This window comes from Poromitra crassiceps, assembly GCF_964638095.1.
Source record: "Poromitra crassiceps genome assembly, chromosome: 11".
Classification (NCBI taxonomy): Eukaryota; Metazoa; Chordata; class Actinopteri; order Beryciformes; family Melamphaidae; genus Poromitra; species Poromitra crassiceps.
Window position 1 is genome coordinate 20283270 of NC_139643.1, and position 15000 is coordinate 20298269.

Here is a 15000-nt window from a genome sequence, read left to right on the forward strand (position 1 = left end):
CCTTTACCTTTATTTGTCCATTGCCTTGCTCAAGGGCACCTCAGTGGTGGTGGTAATGAGGTATACTGTATAGGGGAAATGCTGCTTTTTCACTTTCACCACCCAGATTTATTCGATCGATCCATCGACCTTCCAGTCACAAGCTTGCTTCAACTAACCTTTAGGCACCACTGCCCAACCACTTGACCTGCATGCCACATTTCAGCTGAATAGGGCGAAAGATGTGGGCACCAAAGGGCGGGGACATTTTTGTGCAACCGACCGACCGACCAACGTTTGACAGAGTAACCTACAATACAGCTAAAAAGAAAATGTCACACTCGTCTCGTAAGTGTGTATGTGTGTGTGTGTGTGTGTCTGTCTACGTGTGGGTGCGTGCAAAGCACGTAAATCTATAGAGAGCCAAAGTGGAACGTCACTTCCTGCTTCAGCACTGTACCAGAGATTTTCATCCGCCATTTATTTTCCCATAGTCATTTTGTAAAATGCTTATAAAAAGAGTTTTACTGGTTCAAACCAAACGGTACAGATATGTTTAGAAACAGGAGAGATCGCATAACATTTCACTCGGGCCAAAACGTAAAAGAAATGCGAGTTTAAAGAAAATATTTTTTTCGATGTTGTTGTGTTTCTTTTTGGTCCCAGTGAAATGTTCTATGGTCTCTCCCGATTATAGCGTTAGCTGAACATTTGGTTTGAACCAGTAAAACTCATTTTATAAGCATTTTAAGAAATGTCTATGGGAAAATAAATGGTGGATGAAAATCTCTGGTACAGTGCTGAAGCAGGAAGTAGGCGGTCACTTTGCCTCTCTATACAAGGCTGAGTCGGTGGCCTTTTCTTGGACAACTGCAGCAGGAGAATAATTCTTGTTGAAGTTAGTGTAGCAGAACTTTGACTGTGTGTGGGTAAATACAAACATATTTTGATATTTGTGAACCTATAAAAAAAACTCATAGCTATCTGTTTGTCTTGAGTGTGACTAAAAACAGCTTAAAGGAAATGCAGTTGTGTGGTTAGGGTGGGCCCCTCTCAGCTCTTGACGTGATATGGTTTCGTTCCATAAGATAAGATGGTGGGCAGAGTGTTATCTATGATACGATCTGTGCTTCTCCTCTGCTTTAGGCAGTGAGCTCTGACGTAAACACATCAAGAGTAGAGACAGGAAGAACAGAGGATACGAACATTAAAGAAATATGGTGAAGTTAGGTTAAAGGTTATATATTATATAAGTTAAGTTGTCCTTTATTCTTGTTGGGGAAATTAATCCTCTGCATTTGACCCATCCTCTACTACCTTCCTAGAACTAGGCGCAGTGGGCAGCCGCAGTGCAGCAAGTATTAACCCTACATCTCTTTTTTTCACATTTTTCCCCATTTCTCCCTAATTGTATTTGGCCAATTTTCCCCCCTGCTGCCCCGGTCGCTGCTCCCCCCTGGGGAGAGCCGTAGACTAGCAGCATGCTTCCTCCGACACATGCGCAGTTGCCAGCCGCTTCTTTTCACCTGACAGCGGGGAGCTTTACCGGCAGGACGTATAGCACACGGGAGGATCACGCTATTCCCACCAGTTCCCTTCCACCCCGGCGAGGCGCCCCGACTGACCAGAGGAGGCGCCAGTGCAGCGACCAGGACACATACCCCCAATCCGGCACTTTTTAATTGCACCACTTTTACTGTATTTTTATTCATCTGTAAATGACTTTAAATTGCATTTTCCTTATTCTAAAAATGTCCTTTTCACTTTGTCTCGATGCTTTGAATGTTACAACAATGTTACAAATAAACTTGCCTTGCCTGCTATAGCCTGAGTCTGATTGAAATCATCTGGGTGTCAAACGTCCAGAATTTACTTGTGTGTCAAACTATCAACAGGGTTCAAGGGGGTTGGGGATGAGAACAGTATATGGGCTATAATGGCAGAATGAGTTAATTTAGAGGGTCTTCAGGGTGTAACCTATAGAGGACAAGAACCAAGTTGAAATCAGGGTGACTCATATGAGCGGGTAAGAACCAAGTTGAAATCAGGGTGACTCATATGAGCGGGTATTTTAATCTATGTCATCAAAGCATAGCCCATGACTTGACGTCACTGTCTTTGCTGAATTCCTATTGGCTAGAATTGGGCTCTTAACTGCGAGGCTGACTGCTGACTGGATCAGTTGGCCAACACTTTTATTATGATCAAGTCTACTTCTAAGATGAAGGGGTTTATTTTCCTGCTCCTTCTCTTCTGTCGCGATGCATCTGCAGGTAAGATCACATTTTAAATCTTAGCTGTTATCACTGCAATGTGATTAGTAGGCTGATATCACGTGAAGCTGAATTATATTCACATCTGCTTTTAAGTTTATGAATGTAAATATATTTGAATCTTCTTGGTGTTGCTAAGTTGAATGGAGAATGCATGTGAATATATGTTCTACTATAGCCTGCTGATTATCAAAATCAACAAAAACTGTTTGAATATTAATTTTACTTGTTACACTGATAGGACAAAATCAAGTGTAGGATTTCAACTTCAAATAATGACTCGAAGTTATAAGTAGGCCAGTAAAACTTTCTGAACATGCATTTACTGTTTACTCGTTAGCATGTGTTAAACACCAACCCTTCATACAATTAATGAAAACTGACCATTATTTATTTATTTATTCATTTATGTATTTATTTATTTATTCATTCATTCATTCATTCATTCATTCATTCAATAAATAATTATTAGTTTTTATCTCATACTTATTGAACTGAGATTGACATTCTTTGTTGTGTTATAAAAAAATTGAAACCTGAGTTTCTTCCCTGTTTGTCCCACAGTGACTCACTCTCTGAAGTATCTCGAGACTACATCCTCTGGAGTCACAAACATCCCAGAGTTTGTGGAGGTTTGGTTTGTTGATGGAGTTCAGGTGTTTCACTGCAGCAACACCACAGCAGAACCCAAACAGGACTGGATGATCAAAGCAACAGCAGATGATCCACAGTACTGGAAGAGAGAAACTGAGAGGTGTCTGAGTCTCCAGCAGATCTACAAAGACTACATTGAGATCATAAAGTGGCGCTTTAAGCAAACTGGAGGTTTGTTTATGTTTCACTTTATTCTGCTGAAATGTTTTGGATCCTGCTTTGTTGTAAAGTAGCAGAGAGTAGCCTCCATAACACACACACACACACACACACACACACACACACACACACACACACACACACACACACAGCCATGTTTTATTTTGGTTGCTTTTTCTTGTTTGCTGTTGTTTTTCTTTTTTCTTGTTTATTGTTTGCTGCATGTTTTCTCTTGTTTTTGTTTACATTGTAGGCTTTGATCGCATTGTTGTTAATGTTAAGAAGGTTTCATTTCTTAGACCTAGAATTAGCCCATGAGGGTTTCTTGCCTCTACTGGCACAATCTTTTTTCCTTTCGTTTGTTTTCATTTTATTTTAATATGTGCAAAAAGTAAAACTAAACACACACACACACACACACACACACACACACACACACACACACACACACACACACACACACACACACACACACACACACACACACACACACACACACACACACACACACAGACACACACACACACACACACACACACACACACACACAGACACACGCACACACACACACACACGCACGCACGCACGCACACGCACACACACACACACACACACACACACACACACACACACACACACACACACGCACACACAATGTTGTCCATTATTTTTGGCTGAGCACCTTATGCAGCCAGCCAGTACTCTCACTATCTCTCTCTCTCTCTCTCTCTCTCTCTCTCACTCTCTCTCTCTCTCTCTCTCTCAGCTCTCTCTGAATTCTCTCTGGGGAGGTGGATGCGTGCGAGTGTGCGGAGTTGTTTGGCTTTGCTTCCCCTCTTTTTCTTTTGGGTGCTGGGGTTTTTAGTGTAGTGAAGTGGTCTAAGCGGTTTAGTTTCTAAACCCTGGTCTGGGGGATCCGGTGTGTGGTGTTTTTGCCCACCAGGCAGCATGGCCTCTCTCAGTCGGGTGGGGCAGAGGAAGAGGTCTCGCTGTGTGTGCAGTGGTGGTGGCTAGTGATGACTAGTGGCATTTGGTGTCACCCCGCTGTCAGCACCAGCTACATGTGTAGTAGTGTCAAATGTGCCTCCGTTTATCAAAAAGGATGCGTTAGTGAAGGAGCTATCTCATTTTGGGAGGTTTGCTAGTGGGTTCAGGATGATTTCACTCGGAGCCAGGTTTGAAACATGTCCTGTCATTTCGCAGACAGGTGTTTATGTACTTGAAAAGCACCGACCAGGGTTTGAATGTGAATTTCAGTGTTAAGCACGGGGAGGGCTCGTATAGTGTATGCGAGTACTGGTACTTTGCGTTGTTTTGAGTGTGGGGACATTGGGCATAAGAGGTTTGCATGCCCACATAAACAGGCAGAGAGGGAGGCCCCCACTAGGCCAAGGGAGCAGCCTGCAGCGGAGGCTAGCGAGGAGAGTGCTGTTTTGGTAACGTTACAGAGTGGGGCTGGAGAGGAGCTACCCAGTGGGTCAGGTGTGAGGGGGGATGGGGGAGAGGGGGGCCAGGAGAGCCAGGTGGACGCTCCTACAGAGGAGGAGGGTACAGGTTTGGTGGATGTTGTGGGTCCTAGAGAGAGGGATGAGGGGACTGCTGTGGCGGCAGGGCCGGAGTTAGGGGGAAGAGGCCGGGGCCCAGGCCCCGGGCCCCCTGGGGCCGTGACGGAGGTTACTGGGGTAATTGGAGGGGGGAAGGAGGTGGCTGGTGGTAAGAAGGGCGGCCCAGGGCTAAATGTAAGGAGCAGCTCTGGGGGTGGTAAAAAGAACCAGAAGGGAGATAAGCAGCCAGAAACTCAGGAGGGTGCGAGCCAGGTGAGTGTGGTGAGTGTAGGTGGACAGGAGGGGGAGGAGCAGATGGAGATGGAGAGGGGTGGGGAGGAGGGGGAGGTGAGTGAACTGGAATCATCCAACACTGGGGGTGAGGAGGACGTGGGGGGGGGGGGGGGGTAGGAGTTTGTATTCAGTTGGGGAAATTGAGAATTTCCTGAGCCGTACAAAGTACAAGAAAGGTGTTAAATTGTCAGCATATTTCCCAGATGCTGGAAAGTTTTTGAAGTCAGCTGGTCATGTGAGCAAGACATGTACTTTGGCCGTCCTGACACCTAAGAAGAGGGCCAGGCTTAACAAATGTGTTACAGCAGTGAATAATGGTTCCCATCATTTACAGAGTTAAATGGACAGAGTTCACAGCACACCTTTTGGTTTCCTTCCTGGCTGGTTTCTTCTTTGTTGTCTCTTTTTCCTTTCCTTCATGGAGGTGCTACGGGTTGGCTCACTTCATATCAATGGTGCCAGAGGCGGGGTTAAGAGAGGCGGGGTTAAGAGGGGCCTGCTTGCTGATTACATTAAACACAAACTTTTACATGTCATCTTCTTACAGAAGACACACAGCAATGTGAATAATGAAAGGGATTTGGAGCTTTGGTGGTGAGGGGGTTTGGTGTTGAGCCATGGGACAGATTTTAGTGCTGGAGTGGCTGTGCTCTTTGCTCCAGGCTTGGGTGTTAATATTCTCTCCAAGAAGGAGGTCCATAACGGCAGGCTACTGCTGGTGAGGGCGAGTATTAATAACAAGGAGTTTGTTTTTATCAACATGTATGCTCCCAATTCGGACAGGGAGAGAATAGCCATCTTCTCTCAGCTAGGGCAGGAGCTCGCAGGCCTTAATCCTGAGGCAGTGCTAGTTTTAGGAGGGGATTGGAATTGTACACTGGACTTCACCATAGACAGGAGTGGGGTGGAGCCTCACTTCCCTTCTTCTAACAAGCTGAGAGAGATAGTGCAATCCAGTGATTTGGTGACACTTTGACACTTGGAGGATCAAGCATCCTGGGAGGAAGCAATTCACATGGGTTAAAGCTGGGACAGACAGAGTCACTCTGCAGGGCTGTCTGGATGCGACCGACTGGGACATGTTTAAAGATTCCTCTGATGACATCAATGAGCTGACTGATGTTGTGAGCAGTTGGGTTACATATTGTGAAAGTTGTATTATTCCTGACAAATTAGTGAAAGCCTATCCCAATGGTAAGCCGTGGGTCTCAAAGTCTCTTAAAAAGCTTCTGTACTTGAAGAAAAAAACCTTTAGAGAAGGGAATAGGCTAGATCTATATAATCTACAGAAAGAAATTAAACGTGAAATCAGGTCCTGTAAGCTGAAATACAAAGATAAAATTGAGTCTCAGCTCAGAATGAATAATCTAGGCTCTGCCTGGGACAGCTTGAAAACGATCACGGGGACCAAAGAATCTGGAAGAAAAAGAAGTTCAGCTCAAGGAATACAATTCAGACGCCGAGCTGGCTCAATGCCTTAATGATTTCTATGTTCGATTTGATGTTCATGATTTTAACAACAAGCACTCCGAGATCAGAAACAATCTCCAGCTGGCTCCACCGTTGAATCCTTTTTTTGATGTGCATGATGTAACCGGCGGCTTTAAAAAGTGCAAGCCCAGGAAAAGTCCTGGCCCCGATGGACTTAGCGGTCGCCTGCTAAAAACATGTGCTGACCAGCTTGGTCCCATTTTTATTTTTATTTTTAATTTGTCTCTCTCTCAGCAGAAGGTGCCATCCCTGTGGAAGCAGTCCATAGTGGTGCCCGTTGCTAAAATAAGCAGTCCCAAAAGCTTGAACGACTTCCGGCCTGTTGCTTTAACCTCTCTGGTTATGAACCAATTTGAAAAGCTAGTTAAAGCAGAGCTCCTAGCAAAAACTGAGCACCTGCTCGACCCCCTTCAGTTTGTGTATAGAGCTCAGAGAGGTGTACAAGACGCCACAACCTCGTCTGTAAGCACTTAGAAGGCAGTGGGAACCACGCCAGGCTGCTCTTTGTAGACTTTTCTTCAGCCTTCAATACGATCCAGCCTCACATTTTGGTTGAGAAACTTGTACGCCTTTTTTGTTTAGACGCGGGTCTTGTTGGATGGATCTTGGACTTCCTTACAAATAGATCACAACAAGTAAGAGTAAACGGAACTCTGTCCAGCTTCTTAACATCCTCGACCGGCTCACCACAGGGTTGTGTTTTGTCTGCTTTCTTGTATATTCTGTATACAAATGACTATTTTAGTCGTCATGCCGACAGATTCATCATTAAGTACGCTGATGATTCCATCATTGTCAGCTTGCTTGATGAGGATGAGGTCGGCCAGGTTCTAAATGATTTTCTGTCCTGGTGTGAAGAAGCCTTCCTCCAACTTAACGTCTCAAAGACTAAAGAGATCTGTGTTGATTTTAGACGATCCTCCCCAGTTCCCCAGAACAGTGTTGTCCATGGGCAACCAGTAGACATGGTGACCAATTATAAATATCTTGGCACTATTTTTGACAGCAAGTTGAAGTTCGATCTAAACTGTGAAATGCTGTGCAAAAAAGGTCAACAACGTCTCTTTTGCCTAAGGAAGCTTGCCAGATTCCAGGTTGACAGGACTCTGATTAAACTGTTTTACTGTGCCTATATCGAGTCTGTAATCTCCTTTTCTATTATCTGTTGGTATGGAAACCTTGGTATTCAAGGGAAGAACTCTCTCGGGAGGATTGTGAGAGCGGCATCAAAAATAGCCGGAGTAAACTTTAGTAGCCTGGATCCAAGGGCGTCGTTTTGGTCTCAAAGTTGGTAGGGTCGAGGACGGCATGAGGGGAGGCGGTTTCGGCGGCACCCTAGCGGGCGCCGCCGAAAAAAGATTGAGCTTTTTTTTTTACCTTTTTTAGCCATATTTAGAGGAATATCTCATTTTAAATAAAAATAATAGGTTTATTTTAACCTTTTTTAGCCATATTTATGTGTCCTGTCAGCATAATTGTAACTAACAAACACAAACTGTAGGTTTAGCCATCTAATCATGTTCTTTCACAAACAGCCGGTTTGGAAAGAAAACATTGCCACTGAAACCCACACACCATGCATAAAAGAATGTGCACTGACTTATACTAACTTTCACTTACCAGTAATATTACAGTGAAACAGAAAGCATTGCTGGTCACAGCATGCTGGTGTGCTTTGCTGGCTTGGTGGCGACTAAAGCTTACTAGTGCATTCTTCCAATTTTTAAAGCCACTTGAGCAGAAGGCAGGGTCGTTTCTCTTCTCTAATGTGCTCTTTTTTACTGTATATGCCTTAACACATTCGTAACAGAAAACCTTTTTAAATGTAGGACTGTAATGAATCCAGGGATACTGACTGTACCAGTTATTCTGAAACCTCAGTGTCTTGTTGTGACGTTTCTGTACTTCAACAAACTTTGCATCAGGCTGGTACGGCTTGCTCCCCAGGTCCACTGCTCTCACTTCTCTCACACTGACTGTCTCCTAAAAGATAAATCAACAAATAACCTCAACATGAGTTGGCATTCATGGCTGAATGGCTTTTACATAATTTTACATGTAAATAGGTAATTTTACAATTAATCAATTTCAGCATTATGTTTAATCATCATCTCAGTATCAATTTAATGTTAGACCTCACCTCATCATCAGACCCTGATGCACCAGATGCACCTGTTGCATCAGCGTGCTCTACATCTCTCTCTCTTGTTTGCTGGTGCTGCTGTGTCTCTTCACTCTCTCTCTGCCGTGTCCCTTCACTCTCTCTCTCTCTTGGTTGCTGCTGCTCCGTCTCTCCACTCTCTCTCTGCTGTGTCCCTTCACTCTCTCTCTGCCGTGTCCCTTCACTCTCTCTCTGCTGTGTCCCTTCACTCTCTCTCTCTCTTGGTTGCTGCTGCTCCGTCTCTCCACTCTCTCTCTGCTGTGTCCCTTCACTCTCTCTCTGCTGTGTCCCTTCACTCTCTCTCTCTCTTGGTTGCTGCTGCTCCGTCTCTCCACTCTCTCTCTGCTGTGTCCCTTCACTCTCTCTCTCTCTTGGTTGCTGCTGCTCCGTCTCTCCACTCTCTCTCTGCTGTGTCCCTTCACTCTCTCTCTCTCTTGGTTGCTGCTGCTCCGTCTCTCCACTCTCTCTCTGCTGTGTCCCTTCACTCTCACTTGGTTGCTGCTGTGTTTCCTACGTAAAAAAAATATATATATATTTTCATGGGAGAAATTCATTTTTCAAAATGGGGGGAATTCCCCCCTTGCTTCATATAGGGGGATACACAGTTTGGGGGGGGGGTGATACTACTTAGTCTATGCATGTAACAACAATGCATGTAACATGTACACATGCATGTAACTGGACAGGACACTTTTCTCTAGCATCTTCTTGCTCGCGTTTTGCAGGTTAGCAGCTGTAATGTAAAATGATACTCTGCTGGTTCACACAGTTTAACGTTATAAGATAAGATATTACTTTATTGTCAGACAGAGTCCGAAATTTGTCTTGCATCCTCAGACACTTGTTTCTCATCGATACATACAACAGTGCAAAACGACAACCAACACCATCCTCAAAGTGCATAGTAGCCAAAACAATAACAATAACAAAAGACAGTGGCTGCAGCGCTTCCTAAGAGCCTCTAGCCTGATTCAACAGTTTGACTGACAGCCTGGGGCACAAATGCGACGCGTGATGCGCGTCAGACTTTCAGTAATACAATTAGTGGTGTGTTCGTTACTTACAGTTGCTGCAGGGGGACGCTCAAAATAGCTTCTGATGTCTCTCTTTTTCCGAGCGGGAGGGCGAGGAGGCGGCATTTCAGCATGTTAGTGTGTGTCAGACTAGCCATGTGTGTGGGTGGGCGTTTGTTTGGTCATCAGCCAAATGAGCCGATCAAACGTGAGTTTCGGCAAAAAAAAAGTGGACTGGCCCATTCAGTTGTGAAAAACAGGGGTAAATGTAACTTTGAACATATTGCAAACTAATTTCACTCAATAATGGTCGGGTCAATTCTATCCTTGCAAAATATGGGAAGACAATCTAAATGACCTATATAACTGCACTCCAAAGATAATGCAAATAAGGTTGCTTAAAAGTTGGTAGGGACAATTGGACACCCTGAAATGTTGGTAGGGTCCGGACCCTACCGACCCTACACAAAATGACGCGCTTGCCTGGATCACATTTTTAACAAACAGGTGCTTAAAAAGGCCATGTCCATTCGCATGGACGATACTCATCCTCTCCGCCCAGAGTATGTGCTGCTCCCTTCGGGCCTTCAGCTAAAGGTTCAGAGGGCCACGAAAAACAGATACAAATTGTCTTTCGTTCCTGTTTCCATCACAGCTCTAAATGCTGCTGAGAGGAGGAGATAGTGCACTCTCTCTCTCTCTCTCTCTCTGTCTCACTCTCTTTTCTCTGTCTCTCTCATGCAGCTTAAATGCTGCTGGGCGGAGGAGACGATGCACTCTCTCTCTCTGTCTCTCTTCTTAGGTAGGTAAGGTTGCTGCTACTAATATTCTTTATATTTTATATATTCGATATATTTTATTTATTTTTTACCTACCTATTTATGCGAGCTCAAATAGTCCCGGACTCTTATTACTTTTAAGTTCATGTACGTGTCTTTTACTACTTCTAAGTTCATTGTACGTGTCTTTACTATTTTTAAGTACATTGTACAGATCCTTTGAGGCGTGTTTTTACTTTACTTTTACTATATCCTGTGTTTACTTGATCCATTTCTGCTGGAAAACTGCTGCACATGCTCCATGTTTGTTTTTATTTGTCCATGTTTTTGTTTCTACATGTATTCGCTATGTTTTTTATATATGCTTGCACACAAATTGCCCTTCTGGGACAAATAATAAACTTGAATCTTGTCAGTGCAGCTCGACTTGACCGACTATATTATATTCTACACCACCAAAGTAATGGGCTATGTAAAGCAGAGATCTGCCCCGTTAGTTTTTCAGATCACCATCTAGTTACTGCACATCTGGCTATTTCAGCCGGGTCACGCAGGTCTGCCTATTGGAAGTTTAATGTAAAGCTCTTGAAAGATACAGCTTTTTGTTCTAGCTTCCAGGAGTTTTGGAACAGGTGGAGGCAGGAGAAAGGGGGGTTTGAGTCTCTGAGTCAGTGGTGGGATGCTGGTAAGGCTCATTGAAGAAACATTTGCCAGCAATAATTGTCAGCAGTATATTGCTGCTCTGTCCTCGGCAGAGTCCAGGAGGGCGCTCATAAGACTAGAGCACAGTATCAGAGAGGTGGAGGTTGAGTTAGTGGGCAGTAATGCTGGCGAGCTACAGGAGAACTTGTCGGAGCTGCGCAGAGATTTGGGTGTCTTCCTCCTTGACAGGGCCAAGGGTGCGCTCGTGAGAGCTAGGGTCACCATGTTGCGGGAGATGGACGCCCCTAGCTCCTTTTTCTTTGGGCTGGAGAAAAAGATAAACGAGGAGAAGCAAATGCGCTGTCTGCGCCTGCCTAATGGTCATGTGACATGTGTGGTTTGGGAAATGCGAGATGAGGCTGTGCGTTTTTATTCTGAATTGTATGGTGCTGATGTATGTGACTCTGTATGTACTGATGTGTTGTTGGAGGACCTCCCTCAATTCTCACCTTCAGAAAGGATTGATTTAGATGCTCCGCTTAGCTTTGCTGAACTGACTAAGGCAGTTGCCCAAATGGCTCCGGGCCGCGCCCCGGGTGCTGATGGCTTGCCTGTGGATTTTTATAAGGCTTTCTGGGACATTATCGGCCAGGACTTTTATAGCGCGGTGTGTGAATGCGTTCGGGCTGGGGAGCTGCCGCTGAGCAGCCGACGTGCAGTTCTGGCTCTCCTGCCCAATAAGGGGGACTTGTGCACTCTAAAAAACTGGAGGCCCGTGGCACTGCTCAGCGCGGACTATAAGGTGGTTGCCAAATGCCTCGCTAACAGACTGAACTTGTGCATTGCGTCAGTGGTACACCAGGATCAATCGTACGGTGTCCCTGGGCGCTCGATGTCGGACAATCTGTGCCTAATAAGGGACATGCTGGATTTATCCCAGCATTGCAACCTGGACTTTGGACTTATCTCCCTAGACCAAGAGAAAGCTTTTGACAGAGTTGACCATGGGTATCTGTTTAAAGTGCTGCAGAGTTTTGGTTTTGGGCCACATGTCTGTGCAAAAATGCTGTATAACAATGTTTCATGTCTTGTCAAGGTGGGTGGGGGCCTCAGCAGGCCGGTGCAGGTAGGTAGGGGTATTTGCCAGGGCTGCCCATTTTCAGACCAGCTCTACACTTTAGCCATAGAGCCTCTGCTCTGTCTGTTAAGGAGAAGGCTGCAGGGAGTCTGTGTACCTCAGCTAGGTTTTAGCTTGCCGGTCTGTCTCTCGGCCTATGCTGACGACCTGACCGTGCTGGTCAGGGATGGACGGGACACTAGCGCAGTGGAGGACAGGACTGCCTCCATACTTATCAGAACTGGGAGGGGAGGCTACAGCAATCGATGCCAGACTTTCTAAGTGGAAGTGGTTACTGCCTTTTATGTCCTACAGGGGGAGGGTGCTGGTCATTAACAACTTGGTAGCGTCCTCCCTGTGGCATAGGCTGGCTGTGCTCAATCCCCCTGGAGGCCTACTGGCCGAAATCCAGAGGAAGCTTGTGGATTTCTTCTGGTCGGAGCATCACTGGTTGAGGGCCGCTGTTCTCTACCTGCCTGTCCAGGAGGGGGGACAAGGGCTGATACATCTGGAGAGCAGAGTGGCAGCTTTTCGGCTCCAGGCGGCACAGAGACTGCTGTACCATGCTGGTGTCTGTTGGGGGGAACCAGTAGTAGTAGTAGTAGAAAACTTTAATGTCCTCCAAGGAGGCAATTTGTTGTACAGCACAGTACATGAGGACACAGACACATTAAAATAAAAACATACACAACTCATAAAAATCATAAAATCATCTGTAGTGGTCAAAAATACTACAAAAATACGCCAAAAATATGCAACAATTTAATGTGTATTAAAGTGCACATGTTAGCAGCCCTGCATATTTAAAGTGCATGTGTTAGCAGCCCTGCATATTTAAAGTGCATATCTGATAACAATAAAACAACAAATAAAAACTTCAGCTTCCCTGAAACTCACATCTTATTTAGCTGGATGATTGACATGGGGTTAAATGAATGTTTCGCTCTGTTGGTTCTGATCTTGGGGTATGTGTACCTCCGACCAGAAGGGAGTAGCTGAAACTCTGCTGACAGTGGATGGGTTTTGTCTGAGCAGACCTTGTCTGCCTTCACGGTCAGCCTAGTCAAGTACAGGTGGTACAGGTCAGCCTGCTGTTGCCCCATGATTTTTCCACAGATCTTAACAATCTTTCCCAATTTATTTTTGTGAGTAACTTTGGAATGTCCGTACCAGCATAACAAAGAATACTCTCAATAAAAGACTTGTAAAAAAGAGTAAGAATTTTGTTATCAACGTTAAAAAAGCTCAATTTCCTAAGGAAATACAAGCGCTGTTGGCCCTTCTTAAAGATAGCATCCACGCATTGGTCCCAAGATAATTTGTGCTCTATAATCAGACCAAGGTATTTATATTCTGTCACCACCTCAATCTCCTCTCCTTTGATCATGGATGGGGTGGATAGTGGAGGGTCTCGTCTAAAGTCAAAATGAACCTCGTTAGTCTTGGCTATGTTCAGAGTCAAATGTGAGGCCTCACACCATTTGACAAAGTCATTTAGAACTGGGCCGTGTTCAACTTCATCGTGTCCCAGTAGGCTAACCATGGCGGTATCATCCGCAAATTTAATTATATACTGTCCAGGGTAACTGCTACGACAACAATCTGTGTATAAAATATATAAAAAGGTTGACAGCACGCTGCCCTGTGGTGTGCCAATAGAGGTGAAACACACCTCTGACCTGGTACTTCCCACTCTTACCCTCTGCGATCTGCCTATAAGAAAACTCAGAATCCATGCAATTAATTTTGCGTCCATGTGGAAACGTTCCTTCAATCTGTCAGCCAGTATCAGTGGGTGGATGGTACTGAATGCCGAGGAGAAATCTGCAAACAGGACTCGTGCATGTGTTTTACAGCCCTCCAGATGCATGTACAGAAAGTTTAAAAGCATTGTAATGGCATCATCTGTACCTCTAGCAGGACGATAAGCGAATTGTAGTGGGTCCAGAACCTGTTTACACTCATCGTAAATGTGGGTTTTAATAATCTTCTCCAGGGATTTAATTACCAGAGAGGTAAGGGAAATGGGCCTGTAGTCATTAGGAGAGGATGGACGTGGGACTTTAGGAAGAGGGACCACTGTAGATGTTTTCCACAATTGTGGGACCACCTCAGTGTCCACTGAGCGTTGGAAGAGGGAGCAGAAAATCCCACTCAGTTGTGCAGAGCAGTACCTCAGCACCCTTCCACTGATGTTATCGGGCCCTGGGCTCTTCCGGATGTTAGTGTTCTCAAATACTCGGTTGACCACCTCCTCCCTGATAATGAGTGTGTTGTGTGTATCCTCCAACGCAGCACTGTTCGCCTCTCGCCAAGCAGGGATGTTGTCATCGACGCCCTCTGTCTCAAAGCGAGTGAAGAATTCATTTAATGTATTTGCTGAGGACTGAGGAGAGGCACTCCCTCTCACCAGGAGGACAGGGGTCAAATTTGTTTCTTCCCTTAAAGGGAGCATTTGCCATTGTCTTTATGCCAGTCCATGCAACCCTAGCGTTGCCCTCCGTCAGGGTACGCTGCATCTGACATTTAGCTTTGTAAATCTCTTTGTTTACCTTCCTCTGTATCTCTTTCCTATCCTGCAGGCTTCCTGAGGCAAAAATCTTTTTTTTCTCATTCAGTACCCCCTTTAACTCCTTGGACACCGGGTACACTCTGCTGGTTTTTGTTGGAATAACCACTCCCTCACAAAATTCTATATAGCCCGAGATGACTTCTGTCATCTCATCTAAATTGGCTGAAGAATCTTGAAATATGTCCAGCGTGTGCACTGCTGCGGAAGGCTGGACCGTCAGTTATTCCTGATGGAGCAGGACGGTCTGAACACAGCAGGGCTCTCAGCTCTCTCTGTGTATTCACTCAGAAGGAAAAATGTGTGCACTTTGATGAATTTCCTG